Source organism: Mauremys reevesii, linkage group 7 (genome assembly GCF_016161935.1).
Source record: "Mauremys reevesii isolate NIE-2019 linkage group 7, ASM1616193v1, whole genome shotgun sequence".
Lineage (NCBI taxonomy): Eukaryota > Metazoa > Chordata > Testudines > Geoemydidae > Mauremys > Mauremys reevesii.
This window is the reverse complement of record NC_052629.1, coordinates 24,682,240-24,692,500: the sequence shown is the minus strand read 5'-3', so window position 1 is coordinate 24,692,500 and position 10,261 is coordinate 24,682,240. Positions and strand designations below refer to the sequence as shown.

At 38.8% G+C, this 10,261-nt stretch overlaps 1 long non-coding RNA gene across 1 annotated transcript; it reads right to left on the bottom strand.

Annotated features, from left to right (window-relative positions):
• Positions 1-2,700: 2,700 nt before the first annotated feature.
• LOC120369323 lies at positions 2,701-10,052 on the bottom strand. The gene is made up of 4 exons (XR_005583075.1): positions 9,966-10,052; positions 9,070-9,173; positions 6,811-6,848; positions 2,701-3,021 (listed from the first exon to the last, which is right to left on the bottom strand). It is a non-coding gene; the product is annotated as an uncharacterized LOC120369323 (long non-coding RNA).
• Positions 10,053-10,261: the final 209 nt, after the last annotated feature.

Below are 10,261 nucleotides of genomic sequence, written 5' to 3'. Positions count from 1 at the left end.
AACCCATATGCCAATTAAAGGAATAGAGTAATATGAGTTATGTTCTGTCATTATAAGATGCCTATTGAAAACAAAGATTTCAAAATTCTGAGCTCAGTATTAATGATACATAATATCATACAAAGTTCAGTGTGCCTGCTTCTCTCCTCATTTTCTGTCATTTGCATGTATCTGTAGATAAATGTACTGAATGTAATGAGATCTACCAGCTTATAGTATTTCTAGTTTACACAGAAAACTCAGCTTATGTAACTTTTTTTGGGCGCACTTTACACTATTGCAGTAGTATGTCTTCATTTTTCACAATGCAAGATTTGTTTTGCACATTTTGGCTTGAAACTCTATAATCCATATGCGTAGCATGATTTAAATTAGTGCCCACAAATGTCATCTTAATTACTTGTGCTGCTGTGCAAAACAGGAAAGTATTATTGAAAATATAAAAATGCTTTAAAATATTTCATAGTGTTTTTTCCCCTCCTGTTTACAATCACTTTGAGTAGTATCTATGAATCAGGCTTAAATCAGATGCATTCCACTTATTCAAAAAATAAGAAGGCTTACAGGGATGAAAGTCTGCCTGATGCCTATTGGCACTATTCCTTTTGGGTTTATTTCAAAGGTTTGAATAATGAGTAGCTAAACGGTTAGCCTAACATTCAATGCAAAGAAAACAAAGAAGAAACAAATTCTGTGCTACGAATTACAAGTGCTAGAGCAGTATACCACCTATGACAAACTAAGTATCTGTAACCTGGTGTGATAAAATGTTAAGTCAGCTTACACTGATTTTAGAAATACAAAGATAAAATTTTCTTAATCAAAATGAAGGAATAGAGTCTCTAAAAATATATGCCAATTATTGCAGAGCAGCCTTTTAAAGTCTTTCAAGCTTTTAAAGATTATTCAAAGCACTTGAAATGGGCTTCAATCTAATGCCTCATTTCATTGCATTAAACAGCCTAGTTAATAAAGAATCAATATATTCAAAGGGCAAGGTTATCTTTTGTCTATAAGGGGTGGTGTCATTCTGAACCTTTTATAGTTCAAATGCTGAAAAAGACCTCATGAAATCCATACTCATCAAGTGGGTCAACTAGAGCAATAAAAAGGCCTCTGAAAGAATGGCTGCCCTCCTTTAAAACAACTGTAAGTCTTATCTACCTCACATAGTGCTCCCAAATAATCAGTCAGAAAATGTCAATTTCTCATCAAGACAAGAGGCCCCGATGATATTTTTTTCCAGCGAATACATACAATTAAGAGAATGCAGAAAGGCACCATCGGTGATTTGTAGCTTATTATGTCACCAGCAAGCTGCGATCTAGCTCTAAGCAGATAATAAGGGTTGTTGATAACTAAAGTGTCAATATGCCAAAGAACGATTTTTGAATGTGAGCCCTTGTGCTTTTTTTTACCTCCCCTTGCTGATCAGAGGGGCTGATAACAGTACATCTGCCAACCGACACCACATGTTGTACCTCACAATTAATGCAATGAATAAATAGCACAAAAGAGTTTGGATTCTTTATACTCTTTGAGACAATTCCCTGTTTTACCCTTCAAGGATTTCTTTTATGTTTGAATAAGGTTGCTTTTAATGAAATTTAAACTCATCAGAGGAAATCAAAAACCTCAAATCAGATTACAAATTGATTTTTTGGTCATTTGTCATTATACAATGTACTGCCATAAGTTTTATAGGGGGGGAAAAAAGTCAAGGCATCAGAGTTTTGAATCGGAGTATGCAAACAATCTTTAAAATAAACATACTAAGAAGAGATGTAAATACTGTCCTATAAACAATTAAAAGTTAGAAAAAGTTAGCATGTGTATATCATTTTCAAAAAGAAAAGGTGTTTTATTGCTTTTACTAATAAAAATTCACAGAATAACAAATTATTCAAGAATTCAGGCCTATACCATGACTTAAGTCATACTTTATTCCTTCTCATAATGTCTATTTTCTCATTCATATTTTTAAGATCTATATTTATGTATAAGAAATTCAATTTATCACATTCCATATCTAAGCGTTAAGTCAAAACTACTTTGTGGAAAATCTAATGCCTCATTACATTCACTGTGTTGCTACTCTGACGTGGCCAGCTGAAATACTAACCAGCACTGTATACTATACCTTGAAGCTGTTTTGTCTGCTTACCCATTTCATAGTGTTGGAGACTTATTCAATTAAAATATTATTGAATGGTCATATTATATTATTTTTACTGTTTGTTTATGTGACTTTGGATATTGTAAGGGCATCTTATACATCAGTTATGGGGTTTACATGGTCACATACTACTATCTGGGTAGAATTATGGTGCATGAAAGAAGTTTTACACTTTTATTGACTACATGAGACTTAGATGACATTCTTTAGTAGATTTTCTTGAACAATTTGAGGAGTCGGCTGCCTCTGCATTTCTATATATTTCTTAGCAAAAACAAAAACAACAATTAGATTGACAATTGGATGCATTCAATTTTTGTCAAGGATAATCACTCAAACAAGTTGAAAAAAATCACTATAGCAGATAGAATGCATGTTCTTGTTAAAATCCTTAATACAAATTTAAAAGTTAAAACACTATTGTATAAGACTGTAATAGTACTGTGACATACAGTGGGCAATTTTAAATGTTGTTCTGTTTCCATGACTAACTGCAGGGGAAAGAAAAAAAAAACAAAAGAAAAAAATTGTAAAATACAAAACTCATAATAAAGTTGTATCTTATGCCATCTTGTGTCTTTTATTGCTGCACTAGGCCTGGCTTGGTTTGGTGCAGCGGGGTGCAGCAGAGAGAAGGTGCATTCTGATGTCATGCATGAAAGGGGTGCATATCTGTGGAGGATTTTCCTGAAGTGCTCGTCTCTGGCCATCACTGCTCCGGTTCCAAGGTGGGCTTTAATCCCCTCCACTCCCAATTGGAATCACTTTCATAGCTATCCCCATTGCACTGTTGCCCCCAATAACACCGGCCTGAAAGGCTGGGGAGGTACAGGATGAGGTCTTCCCTATGGAGAGGAATTATTTCAGCTCAGTGCTAATGTGGACACGAGGACAAACGGATATAAATTGTCAGTCAGGAAATTTAGGCTTGAAATTAGACGAAGGTTTCTAACCATCAGAGGAGTGCAATTCTGGAACAGCCTACTGAGAGAAACAGTGGGGGCGAAGGACCTCCATGACTTTAAGATTAAGCTGGATAAGTTTATGGAGGGGATGGTATGATAGGATAATGGGTTTAGTCAATAGGTCAATAACGTGCCACACTGGTAATTAGTACAAAGGGTCAATGTTGGGATATTGTTAGCCTTTTCCAGAGGGTCTGGCTGGAGAGTCTTGCCCACATGCTCGGGGTTCAGCTGATCGCCATATTTGGGGTCGGGAAGGAATTTTCCTCCAGGGTAGATTGGCAGTGGCCCTGGAGGTTTTTCGCCTTCCTCCGAAGCATGGGGCAGGGGTCGCTTGCTGGTGGATTATCTGCTACTAGAAGTCTTTAAATCATGATTTGGAGCATTCAACAGCAGAGTCAAGGGAGTGAATTAGTTCAGGAGTGGGTGGATCGGCTTATGTGGCCTGCATCTTGCAGGAGGTCAGACTAGATGATCATAATGGTCCCTTCTGATCTTGAATTCTATGATTCTATGTAACACAACCAAGCATCCTAAAACAGTTTTCCATCCGTTCTGTGATTGCTTGGCTCTGGCCATTGCTGTTCCAGTCCTAAGATAGAGAAAGCAATTGCTGCCCTGCTTGCTTGGTAGCCACAGAAGTATTATTTTTTTAAAAAAAACTCATAGTAAGAATAGTATTTGAATAAAAATGAATTTTTTCAAGTATGACATCTTTCAAGGTCATTCTGCCAGCCCACGTGTGAAAATATGAAGCAACATGGCCGCTCCCTGTCATGCAAAACTGTTTTCCTTGGTCATGAGGGCACAGTTCACGTGAAGTGTTCATGTACAGTATAGCTAATTTCCTTCCAGGAGATATAAGTAACAAAGGGAGAATGATCTCCACCTACGGGTCATGGAAAAAGGTGTTATATTAGTTAGACCAGAAAGAACCAAAATATTGATGTATGCAATTTCCATACTAATCAGTTAGCAAATGAATGAGGGTATCAATATTTTTAAGTATGCTTTTTTTACCAAATAAAATGAAGGTACGTAGGATACACATATTGTGTCACTTATGTGAAATGTTTATCTTCCCTGACTATCAACATCTCTCTTTCAACAATCAAATAATTCAGTAATGCTCAAAACTAGCAATGTCGAAATACCATTATCAGAACATCCCCAAACCAACTAAACCCTCCTCACTTAACCCACCCCCTCAGAAATGGCTCGCGTAAACTTAAATAAGGCTGAGCATCATGCGATACAGACTTGGGTTCTGTAGGACCAAGGGAAGAATCCAATTCCAGAGTTTAGGGCCATCTACTACAATCACTGCTTCAAACTCTCATATGAACAAATCCAAGTGATCTCAATAGATGGGTTAAGGGCATGAAGAGAGAGATGATTGCTAAAACACTCAAGGCCCAAACTATAAAAAAAGTATATATTAAGCCAGCACTTCTAATTACTCCTGAAAATGAAATGGAAGTCATTACAATCTCTGGACTAGAGGTGTAATGTGTTCTGTGTGTGAAAAATTGCTAAGCATAAACTAATCTGCAGGTGACAAAGCGAGGAATAATAGAACCAAGATCTGCATCTGATAGGAAAGTTGCCATCTCCAAGCCAAACAAAGATGGGAAAAGTTTTATTGACTACTTGTCTTTTCTGGAGCTCCAGATCCAGGCAGAGGTCCCATAAGTGGCCTAGACCCCAAGTAACAAAATGTAACACACCAATTCAGTGAAGAAACAGATATGCCCTTCACTGTTTCCTCTGGTTATTTTCCCCAAACCACCAACATCACCACAGGCTTATTAGGACTGAGCATCCACTTGCTGGCTCTTAATCAAACCTCACTCTCAGCCAGACTCAGGGAAAAGCTGGATGGCAACCACAGCTAACTGATGAAATGGCAACAAAGGTGAGTGTCATAAGGATCTCAATGACACTGCCAACTAGGTTCACAATATCTTCTCTTCCCCCTCACATACACACTGAACGAGGGAAGGGGACAGCACAGAACACTGCATGATCCCACATGAGAAATCCCATCACTTAGTACTAATCACTGAGAAAGTAACAGAGACAATCTGCTTATTAGAAGATGGTGAGATTGAAAGAGATGTGAAGATGGAAGTGCAGATAAGTTTACGATAGTGAGACAGTGGATGCCACAAACATATGTGAAGGTAATCAGCTCCCAACCAAGAAGGCAGGAAGCTACAAAGCAAGGAAAGTCCAGACACTAAGAGAGTTCAAGAGAAACTGTTATGCAGAGGGTAATTAATGTGTGGAATGACCTAATTAACATGTGGAAGCAGCAACTGTGAACATATTCAAAAAAGTATTACAGGAGCACTTAGAGGAAATATGCATTACATGTACCAATGTTAGACAGATTTAGAGAGACCTCAAGGCTTCTTTCCTTCCTGAAATGTTATTACAATATCATTAATTCTATAAAGATCTTTGTCCTCCACAATTATACAAATATTGCAGGCATTTTGGACAGTGATCATACATATGTTCAGAGGCATTATTGTTTATCATCTCTGTTCTCATCAAATGCTGAAGGAGCAGAAAGAAGTGGTCTAGGAGTACAACATAAACAAATAAAACACCAAAAACAATATGTCAAATACTCTGTGTTCCATGGAGCTTCATGTTGACTAGAGCCACTGTGAGAAAAGAGGGTAGTATTTACTGTTGTATATGTGGCTGGGGGTGGGGCGGGAGCAGGGAAGTCAGTGAATGGAAAAATAATCTGTGAAATAACCATTGTGAAAAATGAGACCATTAAATTTAGAAAATTGTTGTTTTTTTTAAAACAAAGATATCGGTTGGACAGGCTATTTTCATTTTGGATGACGAGTACTTGTGGTTTTCCAGTGCATAGAGATACTGCTTGCAGCTCCATCATTAAACTAAATTCTCAATAGCTATGTTGAACAGTACAAGGAATGATGCAGTTAAATGCATTTATTAAATCAATGTTTAAAGATGTGTAAAATGTAACAACTGTTGGATAAAAGGAGAAGCTGCTAGTGCCACAGAGGCTAAGGAGATTATGCTTTATGCTGTTGCTGAATTTTTGAATTTGGATATTCTCCTAAGTGCACAATGATTTTTTAAGCTGAGTCTGTCCATTCTAAGCCATAATCAAATAGTGATTCAGTGCTAATAATTTCAGATCTCGCACAAATGTTAAATTCACCAAAGATGGCTTATACAATAGGAAGGAAATGTTATACTATAGCTTCCAGGAATTTCTACCTTTGGTGTAGCCTCTTGTGATTTCCACCATTCTCTTAAGGCAAAAATCCATAAAAATAGCATTGAGAATAACAAGCAACTCAACTCTGATATGAGAGCAAAGTGAGAGCAGAATCAAAGGGGGAAGAGGAGTCTATAAAACAAAGGGAATGTTTGTTTACTGGAAATACTTCACATAGGGAATTAATTGAGCACAGCTCATACATTCAAAGTTATATATTTGCATTAGTAAACTTGGATTAAATACTTTGTTATGCGACACAGATAGTTATGAAATTCCATTGTCATCACTATATCTTATTTGACCTGCAATGTCCACTTTATGTATATTTATATTATGGTAGTAAATAGAGGCCCCAAGAAGATCACATCTCCATTGTAGCAGCCTCTGTATGTACATACCTCGTAAAAGTCAGTTCCTGACCCAAAGAGCTTGAAATCTGAATATAGAAGACAGACAAAGGGTAAGAGAAAGGGTATTAGTATCCCCATTTTACATATAGGGGAACTGAGGCACAGGGTAGTTTCAGTGACTTTCCTAAGGTAACAAAAGAAGTCTGTGACACACCTTACAACCTTCCCCACCCCAGCAACTTTGCCCAGATCTCCTGAGTTCTTGTCCATTGCTTTACTAGCCAGGCCATCCTTCCTTTCACTCTTGAACTTTACTGAACAAATCTAGTTCAGCGCTCTGTAAGAAATGCCATATGATACCAAGCATTATAATTAGTTTTCAATTTCAAAATTCCTAATTCCATTGCTTGTTTACTCCGCTGATCGAATCCAGGAGTGCTGTAGATGGAGGATATGCATTAAGCTATTACAAAGAGACATAGCCACACATTACTCTGCGCAGACACTTGTTGGACAGTCAAGTGACATTAACTGAGTTATGAAGGAACTCAATCCAGCTTTTCTTGGACAAGGTGAACTATAACAGCACAAGTTGTGTGTATAGAAAGGTTGCATAAGCAAAAAAAAACCCCCAAAATACACAAAAAACCAACCCTCCTTCATAAAGGTTTAATTCCCCCTCCTGCCTAGATTCAGATTTCATAACCCATGTGGGTAGCCTTTGCTTAAGATCCTACCTACCTCTTCATGTGTGGTGGTGACAATTTGAGTGTCTGTGGGAGGGCTGTACAAATAGGGTAGGGGGTGGGATGGACATAGTGGTTTGTGTATGAGAGGAGGAGTTGGTGATAAAGTTCATACAATTAAGATAGAGGCAGATGGTAGTTGCACTGGGTGGATGTGGAGGTAATAGTGGTTTCTGTGGGGAGGGGAAGAGGGTTGTAAACCTGGAGTAGGAGTTATATGAGGTAGACCAAATGCTAGAGAAGGAAACAGAAAATTTTCAAAATCAGACTATAATCTTAAATGTATGCATTACTTAAACAGCAAAGTAGAACAGTGGATTAAAGTCATCTCTCTCTAACTGGGCTCAAATCCTAAGCGAAAATGAATTTGGTGGTTTCCACTTAATCCATAGTGGATGGTAGTTCACATAAGAGAACCACAGTGCTGCTAATCACAGGTATAATTCTTGACCACAGTAAATGGGGATCTTTCATGGGGACTCCAGCAGGCCAGGTCTTGATGTTCCTGATAGAATGCCAGGTGTGGTATGGCTGAGCCAAGTGCTATAGGCATGTCAGCTGCTAAAGCTCTAGAGGCCCTAAGGTGATGAATCCCAATACACCCACCCACCACCTGCCTTCAACCCCATGCTCCACTAGGCCTCTGTGACCCACTTCTCCCAGCTGCCTAAGTGCCACAGAATCCTCCCCTGCTGGCAACCTATCACATCACACTCCACAGCAGGAGGAGAAAATGAACAGCAGAGTCATCCCCAGCAGATTCACCACACTGCCTCCTGTTGTCCCATCACTGCTCAGCCAGTTCACCACCACATGCTGCACACTAGGTTTGTTGAAGAAACAGAATGATATTGTCTTCACTGGTGGAGATAAATGGAGGGAACCTGCTATTGAATTCTACAGAAGTTGAATTAGACCAACAATACCACAATCATCTTTATAAGACATTTTCTTAAAACACAGCTTGGAACTTCGGGTGTAGTGAGACACATAAAAACATATTGTGATTTTGCATTTTCTTACAGAAGGGTATGTTGCCAAGGGACTGAAGGCCTGTTCAACATCTAGATTTCTCATTAAACTCTGTTTTCTTTTTGGTCCACAAAGGCATGTCTGCATGACTTAGGGACCGACTACTTGTTCAAGTGATATTGCCACATTATTTCCCAAATCAGTCTGAGCGCCCCAAAAGCTGTCATTGCAATTTGAATGTTATTACACAGAATGTTTCTTGTTTGGTTTATGTTACAATTGAGTGAAAATCAAGCCTACCACAGTAAGTCAGCAAAATCAACAATATGATAGACAAGAATTACCCTCGGTACCTCCTCCCTCCACCACCTGCATTCAGCATGAAGGACTAGTACCAGGAGATGGGAATAAAAGAAGACTGAGTCAGACAAGACTTTTAATTAAATAGTAGTGCTACTGTAAACATGTTTGTATTTGTCAGCTTGTATTCCGTTCTTCCGTAATACAAAGAAGGGAGATTACAGATACGGCAGACAGCATCTTATCAAATGCTTTACAATGTTTTAATGCTATTTTTGTTTCTGCTAACCTGTACTTTTGTGGTTTTCAGTAGGTGTCATGTGTAGTCAATATGGATGGGAGAACCTTAAAAGGTTGTAAGTTCCGCAGCGCACTGGAACCTTTCAAAAAGTTCTGTTTATCAAAACATAAAAAGAAATGAACATTGTTTTTCATGGGGAAATTACTCATAAGGCTTTTAGTTTTCAGTTCTAAACCAATATTTACTGGTAAAAGTTTGCTGATATAAAGTTGCAGACTCACTGCTTAATGTAGGTTTAGGCTGAGCCCTCCTTTTCCAGATTTGTTATACTACTCCTGATCTGCACTTCCTCTAATGGTAACCTTTCCAATACTCCTCATCAATTCCCCTCTGAGGAGGGAACTGGTCTGACACTCTGAAACAACATAGGTTCAGAGCAGCACTTTAAAAGGCAAATAATGCCCTGAAAACACTTCTTTATGGTATGGCAAACATGCCAAAAAAACCTGCCTTCAGTAACTGGCAGATGTCAAAACAGAAAGTATAATTGCTCCAAAAATAATAAACATGTATTAGTGCTATTCAGTAAATAGATCATTTTACATTTTGTTTTGTGAAACAATAAAGGTCACTAAAAACATGTTAATATAACTGTCCCTTTTCCTAAATCGCCCCTTTAAGAGTCTGGTTCTGGTCTTGCCTATATCTGTCATTGACATCAATGGAGTTACACAAGCAGTATTGGCCCGTATCATTCCACCTTGAGAGAGAGAGAGAGACTAACTAGAGGTCCTGATGAGATTCCCCCTCTCTCTCCTCCAGGATTTTTCTGGTTGTTTTCTCCCCACAGAATGAGCTGTAGGCCTCTCCCCCAAACCTGGGTGATCTTGAGAAGCCCACAGAGGGCCAGGACCATCTACAAAATCTCTCCCGTGCCTCCTTACCTGAAGAGCTTTCTCCTGCTTTTTGCACCTTTGCAGACTCAATGCCCTGCAGGAGTCTTCTTGCTCCCTACAGTTTGTCTACAGTCCTAGTTCCAGTTTCCTGGGCTTCCTCGCTTCTCTTTTTATCCTGGTATTGCCTGGTTCAACCCAGGTGTTGCTTGACCTGTAATCAGGGTTTGCTTAACCACAGGCTCTCCAGCCCATGGGGCAAGTCACCTTGTTACATACTGCCTCCTCCCCCCCCCCCCACACCTTACAACCTTCCCCACCCCAGGGCAAGTTCTTCAATTTTTATT